Below are 19298 nucleotides of genomic sequence, written 5' to 3' on the forward strand. Positions count from 1 at the left end.
GGGAAAAAGAGAAGGGAATCGCAAGGATTTTCGATCTGTATTCGGGTGAAGAAGATAAGTTGACGAGCCAGTTATTCGGATTCGGATTCATGTTTCAAACCCACGGCTCCATCCTCAGCCCCCAAATTCCAAGCTCAATCTGTAGCCCACTCCAATCTGCCCAGAAATTATGGCCCAAACACAAAACCATTTGTTTGTTGGGTTTTATGTCCTAAAACTCATAGTTTGTAAATAAAAACATATTCTATTTTCAATAAAGTTATTATTGATGTTTATTCAGCAAAGATTGTTATTGAATAAAGTGAATTTTACGATCATTAATCTAAATCCAATAAACTAAGAACACTCTGGCTATAGTATGATTACTTGAACTATATGTAGAGACATAAAGAGTGGATCAAGTTCAAGTATATAGTCAAAATGATGTATAGTATAGGGATAAAGCTGAGTACCTTATTCTGAGGATACTATGGATGCGGTCCACTTTTATATATGAGATAAACAATGTGATCACTAAATTGTACATGTGGAGACATGTGAGTGGGGGCATCCTATGCGATGAGTATTGCATAAGATCGGACTAAGAAGAAAATCACTCTCACTTTATGATGTCGTTTACTGTTGAGGCTGATTTTTTCACTCAATGACGAAGGTAACTCAGCCACTAAGCATGGGATGTAGACGCGCGACCAAGGCGAGCAGTGGCTGATCGTGGAAGTGTACGTCGATGATCTCATAATCACTGGAGGCAACATGAAAGTTCTTGGAAGATTAAAGAGGGAAATGTGAAAGCCTTCAAAATGAGCGACCTCGGCGCGCTCAACTACTACCTCGGCATCGAAGTGCAGCAGAGTACTATCGGCATCACCATCTGTCAAGGTGTGTACGCAAAGAAGCTACTGGAAACAGCAGGGCTGGCAGACAGTAACCCTACGAGGACGCCAATGGAGGCCCCACTTAAATTGTCTATTAATTGTTGGAGAGACGAACGAAACAATCCTAATGAGGGTGCAAGAACCTTTCCCTGGTAGGGGCATTTTAAAACTGAGGCTGATGGCAGTGCCTAATGGGCAAAAATGGACAATAGCTGCTAGTAGAGGACTTGGACTTTTACAAATGAAATCAGAGCTAGTTACTAGGCGATGTGCCAGTGAGAAATCTGGGCACTCAGAAGGGGTCGATAGTGAGATCCCACATCGATTAGAGAGGTGAAGAAACATTTCTTGCAAGGGTCTGAAAACCTATCCATAGTATATTCGGTTTAAAACCGTGAGGGTGATACCGAGACGTAACGAACGAAAGCAGAAAATATCAACTAACGGTGGTCTTGGATTGTAACAAATGATTGGCTGGAATAGCTCAGTTGGTTAGAGCGTGTGGCTGTTAACCACAAGGTCAGAGGTTCAAGCCCTCCTTCTAGCGATGTGTGTGAATGAATCATGCCTTATAATTGTGTTTGGTGCTTCTCCTCCCTAGTACAAAGTTTCAATCAACATCGATTTATGATGGTCTCGTGTACGAGAACTAACTACACAATCATGTTTTAACACTTTTCAAAAGCAGTGGTGAGTTCACAATTGATATCCACCACGGAACGAGTTCCATTTCTTAGCGTTGAAAAGTTTCCCATAATGGTGGTAGTAGATATTATCCACTTTGGCACGAGTTTTGCCTAACAATAACCATCGATGGATTTTGTTAGAAGTGGGATTTTGAACCTATGAATTCCTAGATTTGTTTAGGAGGGGAATTTATCATTCCGTATATGGGTGTGTAAATGTCTCCAAAGTAGACTCGTTTTAAAACTGTGAGGCTGACGACGATACGGATTAAAATAGATAATATCTACTGGCTGTTGGAGAGTGGAACGAAAAAATCCTAATAAGGGTGCGAAAACATCTCCATAGGCGCGTTTTAAAACTGTGGTAGTAGATATTATCCACTTTGGCACGAGTTTTTCCTAACCAATAACATGGATGGATGTCAAAAGTTGGATTTGAACCCACGCCCCTCTTACGAGGACCAGTTGTTCGTTTCTGGATTGGTTTGAGAGGGGAATTTATCATTCCGTATATGGGTGTGTAAACGTCTCCCAAGTAGACGCGTTTTAAAACTGTAAGAAGACGACGATACGTAACGGATTAAAATAGATAATATCTACTGGTTGTTGGAGAGAGGAAGGAAACAATCCTAATAAGGGTGCGAAAACCTCTCCGTAATAGGCGCATTTTAAAACTGTGAGGCTCTGGCAATACCTACTGGGAAAGAATGACAATGTCTGCTGGCAGTGGGTTTGGACTTTTACGAATTAAATCAGAGCTAGTCACTAGGTGATGTGCCAGTGAGGACGCTTGGCACTCAGAAGGGGTCGATAGTGAGATCCCACATCGATTAGAGAGGTGAAGAAACATTTCTTGCAAGGGTCTAAAAACCTATCCATAGTAGATTCGGTTTAAAACTGTGAGGGATATACTGAGATGTAACGAATGAAAGCAGACAATATCAACTAACGGTGGTCTTGGATTGTAACAAATGATTGGCTGGAATAGCTCAGTTGGTTAGAGCGTGTGGCTGTTAACCACTAGGTCGGAGGTTTAGGCCCTCCTTCTAGGGATGTGTGAATGAAGCATGCCTTATAATTGTGTTTGATGCTACTCCTCCCTGGTACAGACTTTCAATCAACATCGATTTGTGATGGTCTCGTGTACTTGAACTAACAATCATGTTTTGACACTTTTAAAAGAGTTCCATTTCTTAGCGTTTAAAAGTTCGACAACAAGCCCAGATGGTAGTAGATATTATACACTTTGGCACGAGTTTTGCCTAAAACAATAATATGGATGGATGTCAAAAGTGGGATTTGAACCCACGCCCTCTTACGAGGACCAGAACTTAAGTCTAACGCCTTAAACCACTCAGCCATCCTGACTACTAATTGTGTGTTCCTGGATTGGTTTTAGAGGTGAATTTATCATTCCATATATGGGTGTGTAAACGTCTCCCAAGTAGACGCGTTTTAAAACTATGAGGCTGACGACGATACGTAACAGATTAAAATAGATAATATCTACTGGCTGTTGGTGAGAGGAACCAAACAATCCTAATAAGGGTTCGAAAACCTCTCTCTAATAGGTGCGTTTTAAAATTGTGAGGCTCATGGCAATACCTACTGGACAAGAATGAACAATGTCTGCTAGTTGTGGGCTTTGACTTTTACAAATGAAATCAGAGCTAGTTACTAGGCGATGTGCCAATGAGAACGCTTGGCACTCAGAAGGGGTCGATAGTGAGATTCCACATCGATTAGAGAGGTGAAGAAACATTTCTTGCAAGGGTCTGAAAAACATATCAATAGTAGATTCGGTTTAAAACCGTGAGGGAGATACCGTGACGTAACGAACGAAAGTAGACAATATCAACTAATGGTGGTCTTGGATTGTAACAAATGATTGGTTGGAATAGCTCAGTTGGTTAGAGCGTGTGGCTGTTAACCACAAGGTTGGAGGTTTAGGCCCTCCTTCTAGCGATGTTTTGTGTGAATGAAGAGGTTGGCTGTTAACCACAAGGTTGGAGGTTTAGGCCCTCCTTCTAGCGATGTTTTGTGTGAATGAAGAGGTTTAGGCCCTCCTTCTAGCGATGTTTTGTGTGAATGAAGAGGTTTAGGCCCTCCTTCTAGCGATGTTTTGTGTGAATGAAGAGGTTTAGGCCCTCCTTCTAGCGATGTTTTGTGTGAATGAAGCTTAGGCCCTCCTTCTAGCGATGTTTTGTGTGAATGAAGCTTAGGCCCTCCTTCTAGCGATGTTTTGTGTGAATGAAGAGGTTTAGGCCCTCCTTCTAGCGATGTTTTGTGTGAATGAAGAGGTTTAGGCCCTCCTTCTAGCGATGTTTTGTGTGAATGAAGAGGTTTAGGCCCTCCTTCTAGCGATGTTTTGTGTGAATGAAGAGGTTTAGGCCCTCCTTCTAGCGATGTTTTGTGTGAATGAAGCTTAGGCCCTCCTTCTAGCGATGTTTTGTGTGAATGAAGAGGCTTAGGCCCTCCTTCTAGCGATGTTTTGTGTGAATGAAGAGGCTTAGGCCCTCCTTCTAGCGATGTTTTGTGTGAATGAAGCTTAGGCCCTCCTTCTAGCGATGTTTTGTGTGAATGAAGCATGCCTTATAATTGTGTTTGGTGCTTCTCGATTTGTGATGGTCCCGTGTACGAGAACTAACTAAACAATCATGTTTTTACACTTTTAAAAAGCAGGGGTGAGTTCACAATTGATATCCACCACGGAACGAGTTCCATTTCTTAGCATTGAAAAGTTTGACACAAGCCCATAATGGTGGTAGTAGATATTATCCACTTTGGCACGAGTTTTGCCTAACAATAACCATGGATGGATGTCAGAAGTGGGATTTGAACCCACGCCCTGAGGACCAGAACTTGAGTCGCGCCTTAGACCACTCGGCCATCGTGACTACTAATTGTGCATTTCTGAATTTGTTTGAGAGGGGAATTTATCATTCCGTATATGGGTTTGTAAACGTCTCCCAAGTAGACGCGTTTTAAAACTGTTTGGCTGACGACGATACGTAATGGATTAAAATACATAATATGTACTCGCTGTTGGATAAAGGAACGAAACAATCCTAATAAGGGTGTATAAACCTCTCCCTAATAGGCGCATTTCAAAACTGTGAGGCTCACGGCAATACCTACTTGGCAAGAATGAACAATGTCTGCTAGCAGTGGGTTTGGACTTTTACAAATGAAATCAGAGATAGTCACTAGGCGATGTGCCAATGAGGACGCTTGGCACTCAGAAGGGGTCGATAGTGAGATCCCACATCGATTAGAGAGGTGAAGAAACATTTCTTGCAAGGGTCTGAAAACCTATCAATAGTAGATTCGGTTTAAAACTACGAGGGAGATACTGAGACGTAACGAATGAAATCAGACAATATCAACTAACGGTGGTCTTAGATTGTAACAAATGATTGAGTGGAATAGCTCAGTTGGTTAGAGGCCCTCCTTCTAGGGTTGTGTGTGAATGAAGCATGCCTGATAATTGTGTTTGGTGCTTCTCTCTCGTATAAATTTTCAATCAACATCGATTTGTGATGGTCTCGTGTACGAGAACTAACTAAACAATCCTGTTTTGACACACTTTTAAAAAGGAGTGGTGAGTTCACAATTGATATCCACCCCGGAACGACGTTCCATTTCTTAATGTTGAAAAGTTCGACACAAGCCCATAATGGTGGTGGTAGTAGATATTATCCACTTTGGCACGATTTTTACCTAACAATAACTTGGAAGGATGTCAGAAGTGGGATTTGAACCCACGCCCTCTTACGAGGACCAGAACTTGAGTCTGGCGCCTTAGACCACTCGGCCATCCTGACTACTAATTGTGCGTTTCTGAATTGGTTTGAGAGGGGAATTTATTATTCCGTATATGGGTGTGTAAACGTCTCCCAAGTAGATGCGTTTTAAAACTGTTAGGCTGATGACAATACGTAACGGATTAAAATTGATAATATCTACTGGCTGTTGGAGAGAGGAACGAAACAATCCTAATAAGGGTGCGAAAACCTCTCCCTAATAGGCGCGTTTTAAAACTGTGAGACTCATGACAATACCTACTGGAAAAGAATGAACAATGTCTGCTGGCAATGGGTTTGGACTTTTACAAATGAAATCACAGCTAGTCAATAGGCGATGTGCCGGTGAGGACGCTTGGCACTCGGAAGGGGTCGATAGTGAGACCCCACATCGATTAGAGAGGTGAAGAAACATTTCTTGCAAGTGTCTGAAAACCTATCCATAGTAGATTCAATTTAAAACCGTGAGAGAGATACCGAGACGTAACGAACGAAAACAGACAATATCAACTAACGGTAGTCTTGGATTGTAACAAATGATTGGCTGGAATAGCTCAGTTGGTTAGAGCGTGTGGTTGTTGTCAATCCCAACCATTGTATGAGTGACTATATTTCATTTAAGAAAATGATCCCAATAGGATTAAGCCCAATAGAGTTTCATTTAAGAAAACGATTGACTAAGAAGGGGTCCCAATAGGGTTAAGCCCACTCCCTAATAGGCGCGTTTTAAAACTATGAGGCTCATGGCAATACCTACTGGGCAAGAATGAACGCACTCAGAAGGGGTCCCAATAGGGTACTGCGAGGCTCATGGCAATACCTACTAGGCAAGAATGAACGCACTCAGAAGGGGTCCCAATAGGGTTAAGCCCAAGTATGAGTGACTATATTTCTGTTAAGAAAATGATTGACTCAGAAGGGGTCCCAATAGGGTTAAGCCCAAGTATGAGTGACTATATTTCTGTTAAAAAAATTATTGATTTTAGGAATAAATTTAGTCAAATGATTTAGGTATTTTAGTAAAAAACGTTGAGAAATTTTAGGAATAGATTGACTATCATCTAGTATAAATACCCCTCCACCCGTGTAACGACCCTAAATTTCCACATACTCAGAGTCTCTATTGTACGAGTGACTATATTTCTGTTAAGAAAATGATTGACTCAGAAGGGGTCCCAATAGGGTTAAGCCCACTTCCTAATAGGCGCGTTTTAAAACTGTGAGGCTCATGGCAATACCTACTGGGCAAGAATACTCAGAGTCTCTATTGTACGAGTGACTATATTTCTGTTAAGAAAATGATTGACTCAGAAGGGGTCCCAATAAGGTTAAGCCCACTTCCTAATAGGCGCGTTTTAAAACTATGAGGCTCATGGCAATACCTACTGGGCAAGAATGAACGCACTCAGAAGGGGTCCCAATAGGGTTAAGCCCAACCATTGTATGAGTGACTATATTTCTGTAAAGAAAATGATTGACTTAGAAGGGTCCCAATATGGTTAAGCCCAACCACTGTATGAGTGACTATATTTCTGTTAAGAAAATTATTGATTTTAGGAATAAATTTAGTCAAATGATTTAGGTATTTTAGTAAAAAACGTTGAGAAATTTTGAATAGATTGACTATCATCTAGTATAAATACCCCTCTACCCCTGTAACGACCCTAAATTTCCACATACTCAGAGTCTCTATTAATGTCTCATGCTTATAACTCTTACATGGACATCATTTATAATGTAAACTTCGAAAAATGTTTAAAACAACTTCTTGTCTAGAAAATAGAGTCATGGTTGTGTTTAAATATGAAATACTTAAATTTAAAGAAAATAAAAACAAATACAAAATAATTTAAAACAATGAAATGTAAATTCTAACTTAAACTAGGAATTTAAATATGAGTCTACCCTATGCAGTGTCACAGTCTCTACTCGTGATACCGCCATCCTCCGTACAAGTGCACCTTGTCTTTACTTGAAAAATGATGTGGCACACGGCCTGAGTATTTCAAAAAATACTCAGTAATTGGCCCCACTATAGGGGGCCATGCAAATGCAACACATGCAATCATGATTTAAGGACCTATCTCTAATCATCTTAAGGGGTGCCTCGAGTCTAGGACAAATTGGATGTGTAGTACTTCCTTACACACGATTCACACGTGGGAGTGTGAATCTCTCTAGAGCACTCGCACACCCTTAGTCCCTCTAGTCAAGCTAATCTATAGCGACGTCTGGAGGTCAGCGAAACCCCATAGTGTCATGCACCTCATGAATACCCTCATCTGTGCGCATTTACGCTCGTGCACATTCGCACTCATCATTGTACTATGCGCATCCGCACTCATCATCTCTAGGAGAAGTAGCCCTATGCTTATGATTATACAATATGCATGAGGTCCCTCTAAATCCATCATAATGTCTCTTCTGACACAACCTTCTAGTCTCATCTCTTTGTTAATCTAGGTAATACATACAAATGAATATTTGTATTAATATCATTTTCATGCTCTTAGAGTTGTCCTAGGTCGATCTAATGACATGATGCAATATGGCACTCATCATCATATAACATGCTCAATATGGAAAAACATCATCATATTAAGGTAAAACATCACGCAATCATCATACTCATCATATTAAGGTAAAACATCACGCAATCATCATACTCATCATATTGCCATAAAGTGCATCAAGCATATCAAATACGTCATTCATCGAAATATATATATACTATGCACACATCAAGCATCATAACTCGTACATTATCATACACTCGTACATTATCATATACTAGTGTACGACATCATACAATACAACTCATACATCGTCATAACTCATACATCATCACATACTATCATATGACATCGTACGACATAGTTCATACATCATCATAATTCATACAATTTTAGGCCTATCCTATAGTAAGTTCACTTACCTGATTAGCTTAGACGGGTGTTATCAATTTATCCTTAATGAAAATTTGATTTTGTCTTTTGTATTCAAGTCAACCTATATGAATCCATGATATCAATTTCACGTTCAACTTTCTAACTCTTACAATGGTTCATGTGCTAGACTTCATGCGAGCATTAAAGACTTTGCATGAGTAAAGTCTTGGAAACGGTTATAACATACATCTATATATATATATATAACTCTATTTTTATTAAGATTTCATTTTCTAGTATTACCATCTTAAGAATTTGATGGAATTATTTTAAGTGACAGTGCTTTCTTGCCATTTGATATTTAATTTGACCTTTCATTTTCTTTATGTACTCTCCTTATCTTTTAATATTTGTTGCCTTATGATATTTCTGATCTTTCATTTTCTTATTGATATTTAATCTGATCTTCCATTTTCTTTTTGTGTACATGTACCTCCCTTATCTTTTAATTTGTGTTCAGAAATATTTTCTCTTACTTCCAAATCTTTCACATTTATTATTGGCCAATTTTTAATCAGTTCTTACTCTTAATTTTTTTTTGTTTTATTTTGTTGTAATAGTATTATGTATTTTCCCTTTTTTTTTCTTTTGATTTTGATAGGCCTTTCTCCTGCCTATTTTTATTCTCTATATTCTAATGGATTCTTCTTCCCCAAATCTTTCATGTTTCTATATTTTTTTTTTCTTCTTTCAATTTCGGATTCTCTGTATTTTTCTTCCTTGTATTCTAATGGATCTTTCTTTCCGAATCTTTCCTGTTTCTTTATTTTTCTTTATTTTTATTCTTGATTTACATTCATAGATAGTATTAGTTTCTAATTTAATCCAATTTGGCTAATGATTTACCATAATTCATACAAATATATTGACCTAAATAATTGTGAAGTCAAGATTTTAGATATAATTGGTTGTGATTTCCTAGAATGAAATTTAGCATAAACAAAAAGGAATGATTTAATGTGTACCATTACAACCACACCCCTCTTCACGTAAATCTACGCCTACCGGTGAAGGCCATTTTTGTTTTCTACGGGTGAGGGCCATTTTCATTTTCTATGGGTGAGGGTCATTTTCCTTTTTCTCAAATCTGAAGTTTTTTTTCATTCTGTTTTTTTTTTCTTTCCCACGAATAACATCTCTCTCATGGAAATTTACCTTTTTTTTTTTTTTTTTTTTTGTTTTTAGGTTATATTAGTGGAGAGATGGTATTAGTTACGATTTTATTATTATTTATTTATTCTATTTTATTTTATTTTGTACTGTTGTTCGAACCCTACTTAGTTCATAAATCCCAAGCAATACAAAGTAGTAGTCTACAGAGTGTTTTGTAAATCTTTTCTCGATTGATCTTAATAAAGTGTGCGAGTGTTTCCTATAGAGAGTTGTGTTCAACAATCTGGTATCAGAGCCAAGTTAGTGTGGGTTATCTGATCGCTTGGAATTCTTAGTATGCTTTGTGGTTGCAACTCTGCCTGATCTTCCACATTAGAAACGATTTCTTGAGATTAGTAGTGAGTGAGTTTCTTTTGTGTCGTGAGTAGTTTGTGACTCTACAAGTCTTGTGTCAAAAGAGCTTGTTTAGTATTACTGAGGTATAGCCAACACGATGGGTGATTTCCAAATCGTTGGAGGAATAAAAAAAACTCAACAACAACAACTACAACACGTGGGCAACATGCATGATGTCCTATTTACAAGGACATGATCTTTGGGAAATTGTTGGCGGGTGTGAAACTACGCTGCTAGAGGATGATTCTAACGGCGCCTTGCGCAAATGGAGAACCGAATCAAGCAAAACAATGTTTTCTTTTAAGACCATAATCGAAGAAGAGATGTTAGAGCATATTTGGGATGACAAGACACCAAAAGAAGTATGCGACACGTTTGTGATGTTGTTCTCAAAGAAAAATGATACCAGGCTACAACTTCTGGAGAATGAGTTGTTGTCAATTTCACAACGTGCATGACGATTGCTCAGTACTTCCACAAGGTCAAGTCGATCTATCGGGAAATTACTGAACTGGACCCGAAGTCTGCCATTGTAGAATATTGAATGAAGAGGATTATAGTCCACGGATTGCGACCAGAATAGAGAAGCTTTATTATTGCTGTACAAGAATGATCCACTTAACCATCACTTGTAGAGTTCAAAAATTTGTTAGCCAGCCAAGAAGCCATAGCTAAACAAATAGGAGGCATCACATTGAAGGGTGAAGAAGAAGCACTCTACACAAGTGAAAATTGGAGCAATAATAAGTCGTCTACCAAACGTGGATACAATGGTGACAAAAGAAGACGTCACCAAGGAACTGTACAACCAGGGAGAGCTTAGAAGAATGATAACAATAACTCTCATGGGAAGAGATTTGGAGGCATTCGCTACAATTGCTGGAAGAAGGGCCACATGTCTAGAGATTGTTGGTCTAAGAAAAAATCTATCGAAAGCAATGTAGCATCCTCCAACAGGGAGATGGAGGAGGAATGAGATGTAGAGGTATTGTATGCCATAGAAGAAGATGAGCTAGCACTCATATCGATGATGGGAGACCATATCGATTATGAGAATGATTTGATCATTGATTCAGGATACCCAAACCACATGATTGACAATCAAAGTGGTGCAATGGAAGAGGGGTGGCCCTCAGAGAAGGAAGTATTACCAGGCCTTGAGCAAATTGAAGAAATTCTTCTGACGGGAGAGAAAACTGAAGAGATTCTTCCACAGAAGATGGTGGAACAAACGGTACACATTTGCTAAAGTGCTGATGTGCCTAAAGATTCAAGTGATGCTAGTGTTGGTGAACAAGAAGTGACTCAACCAAGCGAACCTAGTGAACAAAGGGCACCTCAAAAACTAAGATAATTAGAAATAATCCAAAAGCCATGTCTAGAGTATGCCAACACAACTATTGTAGAAGACGAAGTTAATAAGCCAGAGATATATAAGGATGTGTCACAAAACTCGGTTTGGCAAAAAGTGATGGATGAAGAAATTATAGCCCTAGAGCAAAATCAAACTTGGGAACTAGTGTCAAGATCAAGAGATGTTAAATCTATCTTTTGCAAGTGGATTTACAAAATAAAGTATACCCCGGATGGATCAATCGTGAGATACAAAACTCAGACTGTAGATCCAAGGTTCTCTCAACAATATGGACTAGACTATGATGAAACATTTAGTCCAGTGACAAAGATCATTATTGTACAAGTTCCTTCAGTACTTGCTGTAAATAAAGATTGAAAATTTTGGCAGATGGATATGAAGAATATTTTCTTGCATAGAGAGTTGGACCAAGAGATCTACATGAACCAAATAAATGGATTCGAAAATGAAGTTGGAGTCCTTAGTCAGTATATGTGAAGTCTAAAGAAGTCTCATTTGAATGCGGCTCGATGGACCTTGAGATATGTTAATCAATATCACGATACTCGAAGATCAAGCACCAGGTATGTGTTCAAGCTCAAGTTCAACAACAATTTATTGGTGTAACAAAAGACAACCAATTATATCATTGTCAACTAGAGAAGCATAGTACAGAGCAGCGGCAGGAGCAGCTCAGAAATGTACATGGCTGAAACTTCTGATGAAAGAGTGGCACTAGAAAGTTGACTATTCAATACCACTTCAATGCAACAACCAATCTGTTATTTGTCTAATAGAAAATTCGATGTTTCATGGCAGAACAAAGCATGTGGAAGAGGTAGACTTGTCTACAAAAGAGCTGAATACTTGCCCATATGAGAGCTTTCGTTGTGGTGCAGCGAATGAGAACTAGTACTGAGGGGAGTGTTAAAATATTATCATTAGCCCAATAGGGTTAAGCCCAACCATTGCATGAGTGACTATATTTATGTTAAGAAAATGATTTAGGATTTTAGGAATAAAGTTAGGAAAATGATTTAGGGATTTTAAGAATAAATTTTGGAAAATGATTTAGGAATTTTAGGAATAAATTTAAGAAAATGATTTAGAGATTTGGAAAAAGTTGAGAAATTTTAGAAATAGATTGACTAACTACCCTCCACTCTACTTAGTTCAATACTTGCCCAACAGCTTTCGCTCTGGTGCAACGAATGAGGACTAGTACCGAGGGGGAGTGTTAAAATATCATCACTAGTAAGGTTAAGCCCAACCATTGTATGAGTGACTATATTTATGTTAAGAAAATGATTTAGGATTTTAGGAATAAATTTAAGAAAATGATTTACTGATTTTAGGGATAAATTTAGGAAAATGATTGAGAGATTCCGAAAAAGTTGAGAAATTTTAGGAATAGATTGACTAACTACCCTCCACCCTACTTAGTTCAATCCTTGCCTAACAACTTTCGATGTGGTGCAGCGAATTAGGACTAGTACCGAGTTAAAAATATCATCACCTAGTAGGATTAAGCCCAAACATGGTATGAGTGACTATATTTATTGTATGAGTGACTATATTTATGTTAAGAAAATGATTGTGGTGCAGCGAATCAGGACTAGTACCGAGTTAAAAATATCATCACCTAGTAGGATTAAGCCCAACCATTGTATGAGTGACTATATTTATTGTATGAGTGACTATATTTACGTTAAGAAAATGATTTAGGAATTTAAGAATAAATTTAGGAAAATGATTTAGGGACTCGGAAAATGATTCGGTGATTTTAGGAATTAATTTAGGAAAATGATTTAGGATTTTAGGAATTAATTTAGGAAAACTATTTAGGATTTTAGGAATAAATTTATTAAAATGATTTCGGGATTTTAGGAATAAATTTAGGGAGATGATTTATGGGAAAAAGTTGAGAAATTTTAGGAATGGATTGACTAAATCCCACATAGAATTGTGTTCTACAAACGATACGTAACGAACGAAAGTAGACAATATTAACAAATGCTTTTCCCACGGAGAGTTGTGTTTGACAAACGATACGTAACGAATGAAAGTAGACAATATTAACTAATGCTGGTCTTGGATTATAAGAGATGATTGGTTGGAATAGCTTAGTCGGTTAGAGTATGTGACTGTTAAAACCACAATGTTGGAGGTTCAAGCCCTCTTTCTAGTGATGAGAATGAAGCATACCTTATAATTGTGTTTGGTGCTTCTCCTAGTACGAACTTGAGTCTGGTGTCTTAGACCACATGAGCATCCTGACTCCTTACTATGCGTTCCAAGATTGATTTGAGAGGGAATTTAGCATTCCGTATATGGGTGTGTAAACGTCTCCCTAGTAGACGTGTTTTAATACTGTGAGGCTGATGACGATACGTAACGGATTAAAATAGATAATATCTACTAGCTGTTGGAGAGAAGAACGAAACAATCCTAATAAGGGTGCTAAAACTTCTTCCTAATAGGTGCGTTTTAAAACTATGAGGTTGATGACAATACCTAATGGAAAAAAATGGACAATGTCTGTTAGCATTACGCTTGAACTTTTACAAATGATATCAAAGCTAGTCACTAGACGATGTGCCAGTGAGGACACTTGACCATCAGAAGGGGTCGATAGTGAGATCCCACATTGATTAGAGAGGTGAAGAAATATTTCTTATAAGGGTCTAAAAACCTCTCCCTAGTAGATACGGTTTAAAACCGTGTGGGAGATAATGAGACATAACGAATGAAAGTAGACAATATCAACTAATGGTGATGGATTGTAACAAATGATTGGCTGGAATAACTCAGTTGGGGTTGGTGCTTCTCTCTAAATTTTTCAATCAACTTTGCTTTGTGATGTAAAGTGTAAGAGAACTAACCCGAATGGTGAGTTCAATTAATATTTAAGTTCTTATCATTTGATAAAAATAATGATGCATACCTTATAATGGTGTTGGTGCTTCTCCCTAAATTTTTCAATCAAGTTCGCTTTGTGAAGTAGCGTGTAAGAGTTCAATTGATATTTAAGTTCCTTATCATTTGATAAATAATGATGCTTTCAACCCAAGCTAAATAATGATGCTTTCGACCCAAGCCATAGTAGATATTATCCTCTTACGAGGACCAAAACTTGAGTTTGGCGCCTTAGACCACTTGGCCATCTTGACTACTTATTATGTATTCCAGGATTGGTTTGAGAGTGGAATTTAGCATTCCGTATATGGGTGTGTAAACGTCTCCCTAGTAGACGCGTTTTAAAACTGTGAGGCTGACGACGATACATAACGGATTAAAATAGATAATATCTACTAGCTATTAGAGAGAGGAACGAGACAATCCTAATAAGGGTGCGAAAACCTCTCCCTAATAGGTGCGTTTTAAAACTGTGAGGCCGATGATAATACCTAATGGGCAAAAATGGACAATGTCTGCTAGAAGTGGGCTTGGAATGTAACAAATGATTGGCTGGAATAGCTTAGGTTGTTAGAGCGTGTGGTTGTTAACCACAAGGTGGTTCAAACCCTCCTTATAGTGATGGGATTGAAGCATACATTATAACAGTGTTGGTGCTTCTCCCTAGTAGAAATTTTAAATCAACTTTGGTTTTTGAGGTGGCATTTAAGACAACTAACTCGAACTTCAAGGTATTCTTAAAAATTTTTAATTTTTAAAAATCATGTTTTGACACTTTTAAAAGTTCGAGTGAGTTCAATTGATATCCAGCATGGTACGGAGTTCTTATCATTTGATAAACTTATGATGCTTTCAACCCAAGCCCTCTTATGAGGACCAAAACTTGAGTCTGGCGCTTTAGACCACTTGACCATCCTAACTGTTTATTGTGCAATCCCGTATTGGTTTGAGAGGTTATGAAGCATTCCTTATATGGGTGTGTAAACTGTGAGGCTGATGGCAATACCTAATGGGCTAAAATGGACAATGTTTGCTAGCAGTGCGCTTGGACTTTTAAAAATGATATCAGAGCTAGTCACTAGGCGATGTGCCAGTGAGGCCGCTTGGCCCTTAGAAGGGTTGGCTCTCCGAAGGATTTTATAAGTATATCACACGTCGATTGGAGAGGTAAAGAAACATTTATTACAAGGGTCTGAAAACCTTTCCCTAGTAGATGCGGTTTAAAATCGTGAGGCTGACAACGATACGTAACAAATGAAATCAGACAATATCAATTAGTGGTGGGCTTGGATTGTAACAAATGATTGGCTGGAATAGCTCAGTTGGCTGTTAACCACAAGGTCGGAGGTTGTCACACCCTTCTTCTTCTAGTGATGGGAATGAAGCATAAGTTATAACGATGTTTGTTCTTCTCCCTAGTAGAATTTTTCAATCAACTACGTTTTGTGATGTGGCGTGTAATAGAACTAACTGGAACTTTGATATATTCTCAAAATTTGAAGTTTTAAAATTCATATTTTCACACCTTTATGACTCTGGTGAGTTCAATTGATATCCACAATGGTACTTTTCTTCCATGACTTAACTTTGAAAAGTGCAAATCTATGAAGTTCTTATCATTGGTAAATTAATGATACTTTCAACCCAAGCCCTCCAACACTAGTAGATATTATCTACTGAGATCCTTCATTGGTTTGAGGAGAATGAAGCATTCCTTATAAGGGTGTGTAAACGTGTCCCTAGTAGATACGTTTTAATACTGTGAGGGTGATGGAGCTACATATCGGACGAATATAGACAATATCTACTAGTTGTTGGAGAGAGGAATAAAACAATCCTTATAAGGGTGCATAAACCTCTTCGTAATAGACGTGTTTTAAAACTGTGAAGTTGATGAAAATACGTAATGGGAAAAAATGGACAATGTCTGCTTGGGCTTGAACTTTTACCAATGATATCAGAGATAGTCACCAAGCAATGTGTCAGTGAGATTCTGGGCCCTCAAAAGGGATTGATTAATGTGTCAGTGAGATGTTGGGCCCTCAAAAGGGATTGATTCTGAGATTCCACATCGATTGGAGAGGGGAAAAAGCATTTCTTACAAGGGTCTGAAACCTCTCCCTATTAGATGTGGTTTAAAATCGTGAGGCTGACGGTGATACGTAATAAACGAAAGCTGACAATATCTACTAGTGGTGGGCTTGTATTGTTACAACAAGGATGGAGGTCAAGCCCTCCTTCTATGATGGGAATGAGACATTCATTATAGTGACTTTGTTAGATACAGTGGCCATCTTCTTTACCCACAAATATTTTTTTACCCAACATTATCGAAAAAATAGAAGTAATAGGGTCTAGTGAAGAAGTGGGGAAGCAAATGGGGAAGAAGGAAAATAGGAGATAACATCTGGCTTGAGAGGTAGATTATGACGTGCAAAAAAATCTTTATACACAAAATTTCGTCACAAAGAAAAATTTTGCTAACATAAGTATCGAAGTGTCTGGAAGTCTATCAATATCTCTCGATGCTTATCAATTTAGGATTTCATGTCCATTAATATTGGTGCATTTCTCATATTTATGTAAATATTCTACATTTTCATTTATTACAAATTCATTTGTTGCAAGATTTAGTATAGTTGACCGACCATGTGGGGTCATGAGGAACAATGTTTCAACACAAGGGGGAACGGATCGCCATGAAAGAAGCAATGTTTCAACACAAGGGGGAACAGATTGACATGAAAGAACCCAAATGCAGTAAAGTCTTGTTCTCAAACTTTCCTCTTCGTCAACTGTGTAAATCCCATGCATTTTTTTAGATCGGATATCAAATAGCATACATTTTAAATTAGAAAATAAAATTTCATGAATTGAGCCTGTATTAATGTGATGTTAATTTAAGATTAGAAATTGACTGTGGAGCACGATCTATATGTTATAAGAATTTAGATCTTTGGATTAGAACTTTAATATCAAAATTATGAAATGTCTAATATAATCATTGACTGTATTTTCAATCTTGAGCTTAGAGAAATATTGATAATTATGAAAAAAAAAACTAAATATAAAAGTTGGCTATTGTTCTAGGAAATTACTATGCAAGAATAATTAAAGCTTAGCCAAAATCGACTAGAAATAGGTCCAAAAATTTAGAAGAAAATGCAAAACACAAAGGAAAACGTTGAATTAGCCGAAATTTGAGCTTAAAACTGAACCTCGGCCTCAGAAGTTAATAGAACCCAAACCATAGGTCCGTATCTGAAGCCAGGTTCGAAAATCCAAACTCATTAGTATTTTAGCTCTTAGACACACCTGCAGCCAACCTTCCATGACCCACTTGCTTCTATCCCTGACGGATGGCGGCTTATGTAGTGGTCGGCCTTCCTACTAGAATGCCTCCTTACTCCAAGATGCTTGAGGGATATGCTCTTAGCCCAACACATGTCATCGCATGCCCAAATTTCAATCTAGCCTTGCGCAGCTTCACCTCAATCGATGTTGCGCATCTACTAGCCCGTCACCACTCAGGACCCAGACCTAGAACCAACCCTACAACAAATACCAATTTTAATAACTTTTAATAATAACATTTTATGTAAAGATCTATAGAAAAGTAGAAAGAAAGGGATCCCAGCCCTTCTCTTCTTTGTCTTTACCAATGAGAGCTTTTAATAATATGTCTAGGGCGCGCGTTCAAAAAGACTAAAAAACACAAAAAATGGACAAATTGTTCAAATTCCATCATTCTTTTCCTTTCATTCAAACTTCTCTTCTTTCTTCTCCCCTTCATCTTCATTTGTTTGTTCGAGCATCTCCATGGTACTAGCAACTTAGATGATCATCTTTTGTTCGAGCTTTTCTATTCATCTTCTCCATCATTCTGCTTTGTTTGCTATTTGAGCATCTCTAAGATTTGAGAAACTCCAAGAACCATACATCTATCATTCCAGCATCATCTCTTAATACAATAAATTTCTCATTTTTTTCTTATTTTTTTCTCCTTTTTTTTCTCTTATATTGTCAACAATATTCCCTTATATCCTATTTCTCCCGTCACCGTTTTACTTTTGCCAATATTAACTATGATTTTTAGATCATTTTACTCCTAGAAATGGTCACTGCCAAGATTTTTCTAGCTCCCTTCACTCCACCAAAAGTGTGGAGCATTGATACAATTAAAATTTAGGGGAGATCATCCACATGTGACTTCATTGGTGGTCTAAAATTTTGAAAAGAATGCACTTTAAAGCTCAAAACATGTTTGTGTGTGCAATCACAGTGATAATTTTTTAACATCAACTGAAATGAAGTAAAGAAGGAAATCGACTTATACAATATGCAAAATATGCAATTGAAGTCTAAGATTTCACCCCAATTTCCATTCCTCAAGTTCCATTCCTCAAGGTTTCTCTCCAAAGAAATGACAGGAATAAATAAAGGATTGAAATGACTTAACAAGACATTGAAGACTAGTGAATAGAAGTGTTGAAGGATAATGTAACGCTTCTGATTCTTTTAGGCTAATTAGTGACGTCACCCTATGCATGTTTTAATCATGTATGTGAAAATTCATAATAAATACTTTTAAAATAAAGTCATGGACTTACCTATTCAATTCAAAACAAGAATTAAAATAACATTATTTTTTAACATAAAACAAATTGCATTAAAAACACCTAATATCTACTAATTAAATTTAATACTACTGCTCTATCATGATCTATCCTGACTTCCTTGGCTTTTACCGCATTTATCGTTATTCGTGCATGGGAGCTTTAGCTTTAACTTTACCTAAAAAATATAAGATAACACGTGGCTTGAGTATTTTAAGAAATATTCAATAAGTCACTCCACTATTTGGGTTAGTAATGCAATCACACACAAAACATGAACGAGACCTATCATTTAAAGAACGTATGAACTTAGGTACTTTTTAGTTCCAGGCAGGATTGGATGCATGGTGCTTCTCCACACACGACCCACGTACGCACACATGGACCCACTAGGCGTGCTCGTATACATATCCCCTGGTCCGACTTGATCGGACACAACACATTACACGTCACTGAACGCATTAGAAAAGAAAAGACCCACATGATATCATGACAACTATAAGTATTGAAGATACGCGTCCGTACTAGTATAATATAATAGGGAGGTATCCCAATGCACATGACATACATACAAGCATGAGATCTCATGAT

At 37.7% G+C, this 19298-nt stretch overlaps 3 non-coding genes across 3 annotated transcripts; 1 reads left to right on the plus strand and 2 right to left on the minus strand.

Annotated features, from left to right (window-relative positions):
* The first annotated feature begins 1348 nt into the window (after positions 1-1348).
* Positions 1349-1422, plus strand: TRNAN-GUU. Its single transcript has one exon. It is a non-coding gene; the product is annotated as a tRNA-Asn (tRNA).
* Positions 1423-2845: 1423 nt separating this feature from the next.
* On the minus strand, positions 2846-2929 carry TRNAL-UAA. Its single transcript has one exon. It is a non-coding gene; the product is annotated as a tRNA-Leu (tRNA).
* A 2372-nt stretch (positions 2930-5301) lies between these two features.
* On the minus strand, positions 5302-5385 carry TRNAL-CAA. The gene has a single exon. It is a non-coding gene; the product is annotated as a tRNA-Leu (tRNA).
* Positions 5386-19298: the final 13913 nt, after the last annotated feature.

Source organism: Cucurbita moschata, unplaced genomic scaffold (genome assembly GCF_002738365.1).
Source record: "Cucurbita moschata cultivar Rifu unplaced genomic scaffold, Cmos_1.0 Cmo_Scf00010, whole genome shotgun sequence".
NCBI lineage: Eukaryota > Viridiplantae > Streptophyta > Magnoliopsida > Cucurbitales > Cucurbitaceae > Cucurbita > Cucurbita moschata.